The sequence below is a fragment of the Triticum urartu genome, chromosome 4, assembly GCF_003073215.2.
Source record: "Triticum urartu cultivar G1812 chromosome 4, Tu2.1, whole genome shotgun sequence".
NCBI classification, from domain to species: Eukaryota; Viridiplantae; Streptophyta; class Magnoliopsida; order Poales; family Poaceae; genus Triticum; species Triticum urartu.
In genome coordinates, this window is record NC_053025.1 from 564,226,585 (window position 1) to 564,232,584 (window position 6,000).

Here is a 6,000-nt window from a genome sequence, read left to right on the forward strand (position 1 = left end):
ACATTCCCTGTAGTCATCTCGCTGGAAAGGAGGGACACTGGAATTCTAGGGGAGTTCGTGGCGTAGCAGCTGTAGTAGGGTGGCCAGGGTGGGTGGTCCATGGACCACCCTGGAATTCAGCCCATTCGTTCTAAGAAAACACAGCCAGGCCCAATACATCTATATCATAGCTGATCGTTCTGTCTTCCCCTCTCGAACCCTAGCTTCTAGCGAACGAGCGAGGCAGCGAGCGCCAGCTCGTGGCTGACAGGCAGACGGGGCACTGGCCGGCCGCTGTTGACCGGCGGCTGGCAAGCACACACGGGTGCACAGGCCGAGGCAGGACGAATGGACGATCAAAGAGAAGCAGCGTCAGTGTGTATCACCGGTTTTTACATTTCCGAGTTGAAGCACAATTTTCATCTCTTTTTAATTTAAACTATACATTTTCTTTTGCTTCGAGTTTAACCGAGAGTACGAATTTGAAGGTTTTGTGCAACTTAGAATTGGTAAATTAAGCTAACCGGTTATTAGGGACTTTCGTGGCCATGAGAAGGTGGTATCCCAACATACAAGGTGTGGTATCTTCTTTTTATGCAAATTGAATTCTAATATGTTTTGAAAGACCTTATTGATACGGGCTTCTGGTAAATTATATACTCGTATGGTGTAATGTTTTGTTTATGTCAACTGTACCGCCCTGACCTAAAATCCGGGCTACGGCGATAGTAGGTCCATACGACCAATAATGCCAAACATACAAAGAAAAAAGTTACACGTAATTACATGCTGACCTTTCTTTCTAACTACCCTCCCCCCCATCCCTCCGCGGGCCCCTCCTCCTTAATCTTAAAACTCTTGTAAACCTATGTATGTGTAGCATTACTACCATGCACACTGGAAAAGCCCTTTTGGACGCCTTGCCTGCCTTGCCACTGGCCGATATATTAGTTTTGCAGCCTCACTAAATACATGTACACATATACAGTTCGTCATGATCATCCATATTTACAACCTTCACCGGGATATCTCCTTGTGACAGGGTTAATGGATGATTTTCGAGTGGACGAACAGACCACACGAAAGATACGTGCCAAAGTTAGTCAAATGGTGCGCCCCTTTTTGCAGATGAGGCGAACCAACAGATTCTACTACATGTGTAGGGGTGACTAAACGGACGAAAGTCTCGAGCTACTTGCCCTAGTGAGATATGTGAAGCATCAACGTCGACTGAATGCTCCATTGGATGATGGAAAAGTGAGGAGATTTGACGAGGCAATGTTGACTGTTGAGTAGTACTGAGTATAGCCTTCCCCGGTTGGAGTTGGATCTTTGCCTCGGCATGTCAAAAGTTGACGAAAAAGAAACTAATAGCAGATAGCTCAGACCCCAAAGATATGGTAGAGTAGCTATGTGCTGTTGTGGGCTTATTTGCTCTATTATTGTTCTCTGGCCTTTTCCACCCCGTTTGAACAAATTCCTTCACTTGTTATACTCCTTCACGGAGTATTAGTTTTGTAACGAGATCAACGTTCACGGCGCATTATTTTTACTGAATTTTCTCGCTAAAGTGAGTTGTGCAGACTGCATGTCTGCATATCTGAGTATGTGGCCAAGTGAAGCCCAACACTCTGAATCTAAAAATAGAAGAGTGAAGCCCCAGCTGGCAAGCATTGGAAACATGGCAATAACGTCATGCGTTGAGTTCATGGTAGGTAGGTCAAGGAATATATATTTTGGGTACCACGGGGGAATCTTCTGTCGCAAGCAAGTTGACTTGTTTTCCAACATTATTGATGTGTTTCAAATGAAACTTGCATGCATAAATGCCAGAGAATCTAATAAGTCCACACCTGCTCAACAGCGCATTATCACTGTAGCTCCACGTTTTTATGGATTTTGCGAGGTCCCGTCTTTTGGCGTTCTCCTTCCTTTTGAAGAAATTATATTTTCTTAACACCCTTGTAAATATATTTATTGTGATAATAGTATTTTTTTGTCTTTTTATTAGCCCTTACTTCTGTGTTCAAGTAACCATTTTCACCCCATTAAATAAAACTTTCGACAAGTTGCCGGATTAAAGAAGTCTGTTGCTCATTTTACACTAGACCAAGTAATTCTTATATTTCTTTGATAGAATTCATGTCTCATTAATTGATAACATCATATCTCACGAAATTCCAGCATTGATCTCAATCACGCTACCTCCAAGTTGAGTAACACCTATTCCTTTTATATATATCTTAGAATCGATTTTGTTGCAAAGTTTATGATATTATTAAATGGAAATGTCAATTATTTTGTAATCAATTTGAATGTCTTTTTAGAACCCCAATGAATTTAATTTAAGTACAAATCTTATTCGTTATGGGGCACCAATTTTGTAGGTCTAACTTTTTTGACGGGAATTGTAGGTCTAACTTGAATATGATGTATTCTAGAAGCCCTCCAAGAAATACATGCAGTTGTGGTTCTTCTCCTTTCGCCCCATAATAGTATGAAAAATATATATTCATGCATTTGTATTTTGTGGAAGATAAAGTATTAGATTCTAGGCTATTAAAGTTTGTATCTACCTTAAATCCAGTAGAAATAAAAATTATACAATATAAATATCGATATTAAAAGTGAAGCTAGGCTTGTATATATTGCAATTTCATTTATCCTAGACTTAGAGCAGATTTGAATTCTAAAAAACTTAAGAATAATTAGAGGTAGAAGATAAGAATTACTCAGTTTTGCCATTAGAGTTTAAATTACTTAGAGCAAATTCGAATTCTAAAAAACTTATAATTCATTTCCCAAATTGTAAAGAGCTTAAATGGGCGAGATGTGGTATTTTAAAGTACTTAGCATAACTAATTCATATAATAATGTGATGCCCTTATCACCACGCACGCACGAGCATCTGAAACACATGTCGACATTGCTCTAATTTTTCTTTGCGACAATCATTGTTCTAAATTGTCTAAATTACATTCCTTCCAACATTTTGGATAAGCTTCGCCGCAGAAACAAAAACCAAAACAAAACATTTTGGATGAGCAGATAAGAGATAACTATGAAACAGTCTTCAGGGAATAAGCTAGCTGACTTGTTTACAAACACTAGCACTGCATTATTGGTTATTGCTGTCCCAAAACGCAACAAGCACGCAGAAATGCTAAACAATTTCAGCTCAGACAGATATGGCGCTCAACAGCATATCACACACACGAGCATCATCACTACTGAAACTCCACCTGTAATGGTACCCTGCGCTAATTATTGCAGCTGCATTATTGCTGCTGTGCCTGGGGTCAGAGGGCAACGCAGACGGATGGCTCCCAGGCAGCGCAGGTGGCGTCCGTCGCCCACCGATGAAGGTGACCGATAGGCTCGCCGGCTCACTGAGAGGTCAGCTCTAGGAGCATGCAGCAGATCGGTGGCACTACTACTCCGGGCGCGCATTAGCACGCCCGCGCGCTCCTCATCTGCGCCTGTCGGGCGCATAATTGAGGACTAAAAGGAGTGGGAGATTTCAGTGGCGGCTACTGTGGCCTGGCCTTGATCACTGATGGCTGATCGATCGGTCCATGGCCTGCTCATCTGAACAACGCCTTTCGGGAGGGCCGCGTCCAAGAGATTTGCCCCTGCTTTTCTGTACCGGCGGAATCGGATCGAGCCACTGTGGCGCTGCACGATCGGGCGGGCGTTCGTCATCCATGTGTTTATGCCGAGAACCGGAGCGGTTGACGAGCAGACGAGATGGACGCGCGCGACGCGTGTAGAGCGCACTGCCGGTCAATTTTCTGGATCGAATTGGAGAGGAGCTCCTGTTTGGGAATAATGTGTGCGTCGCGCTGATAGAGAAACACTGGTTTGCATTGCGTTTAGCATCCTTCCTATCCTATCCTTGCTTCTCAAGATAACCTTGGTTTTCTCCTGTTGCATGCAGAGACTGTTAGGCTAAGGCTGTCGTGAACTTTTATTTTTATTTGAGCTTGGCTGTATTTATTTTTGAACATAGTATAATCGCCGCGATCATATATATGCACATACACTCACCTAACACATGCACGCCCTACCTTCAGGAGCTCCTTCAAAAGACTAAACCCGCATATCATCATGAGATTGACGAACTCACCAAAGGTTTCTCGTAGTCGACGAGAACATCTCCTCCCACTGAACGCACATCGCCGAAAATCTTAAATTCGAGCACCAGGACATGAACCCAAATGGGCCAGGAATACCATTGTCCACCTAACCATTCAACCACAGGTTGGTTCGCTTTGAGTTTGCTTGCCGTGAAGTTGTTGTGACTGGAAACACAGGCAAAATCATTCCTAAAGAGAAAAAAGACAGGCAAGAGCTGTGCCGTTCGAACTCTGTCAACCTCTTCCATTTCTATTCGAAAATATATCTCTTCCATTTCTGTTAGTGGGTAGGAACAGAGAAACGGTAGCAATGTATAACTGAAAGTCCATTCACTGTCGGAAACGGAATCTTCGTTTACTTTCTAGAAGCAGTGGTAGGTTCTTCTTCTTCGTGTGCGCGCAAGCGTGCGGCTGCACCGGAGTCGCTGTCATGAAAGGCCTGAGCTGAGCGCTCCTCCGTCCTCCACTTCCCACGCACTCCCGCCACCAATTCATCCAACATGGGTTGGGTTTGGCGTCCACACGCGCACACCGCCGCTGCGTTCTCCGCCACACGCGCCCGCGCCGCCGTGCGTGCCCCCAGAACCGCACCCGCGTCCCACGGAACTGGCCGGCGAGCCCGGGCCACGGGGAGAAAGGAGGGGACGGCGACACATTCCCGGAGTGGAAAACTCCAAGCGGGTAGGCAGATAACTGAACATCGTACTGCATCGGTTTAACAAGACTAGACCAAAGAGTGCTCTCTCATGCATTGCCGTCGGGACGGAGGAACCTGCGGCGTACGTGCCTCGGGAATCGGTAAACTTGGCCGATCTTCAGGGGCTCCGGCCGGGCCGGGAATCTCCCCCGTGGTGGCGACGGGCGACGGCGGGCCCGTCATTGATCCCACTCCCCCTAGCCCTAGCTAGTGGGTCTGAATTATTGGCGAAAAGGAGGCCGGCGATTCGTGGTCAGAGGGCTCCTCCCTGCGAAACTGAAGCATCCAGAAAGAGTTGGAGCAGTGGTAGCTCAAGTGAGCAGCGCTCTCGTTGCACTGTCGTCAGTGGTGGGTGGGGTTGACCTCAGGCAAAGATGCCCTGTAGCTGCGCGTATCGGCGTACTTTGGCGTATGTGTACATGAGCCGTTCGTATGGTGCTCCAAATCAAGCCCAACATTACGTACTGATGGAACATACCTCTAATACATGCTGTAGTACATGTGGTATTTCTTTCTTTCTTCTTCTTTGCAGTACTGCTATGTCACGAACACACGGGATGCATGTCTGTGGTGAGAAATCTCTTGTGCTAAACTTTATTGGTCGAGCACATCAACGGCGGATTTGTATCATTATTTTGTTGAAGGCGCAACTTTCTTGCTATTGTGCTGGCCTTCATTGTCTAATCTCAGCAAGTAGGTTAAAAATTCTTGTCCACGCCGACTCCGCTCGATGTTGCGGCATTGGCGCAAGGACGTGTATTCCTTTTTGAAGGTGTTGCCGTGGAGAAAGTCGGCTTAGTCATAGGCGTTAATTTCATATCTTGTAGTGAGTCGGTCATGATTGTTTTTATCATGTACTCTACTCAATAATATATATAAATAGTTGTGCGCATCACAATGATGTAGAGGCTGCGAGGGTACGAACTTCTGTTTCGAAAAGGAAGAAAAATTGAACACACAAACTCACAGCAGGGAGGTTGGAGAGAGAACTTGGGGATCTGAGAGGAGCCAGAGGAAAGATTAGGGTTCAGGAATGGTGTATTTGGTATAAAATTTGATGCCTACTCCTCTGTCAGCTGCTCCTCAAGGAGGGAGAGCAACCTACAGATATGTTCAAAGATTGGGGTTTAGATTAATGAAATAATTTCGTATTTGATGCACAATTTTTAATTCAATGAACAAATTTTG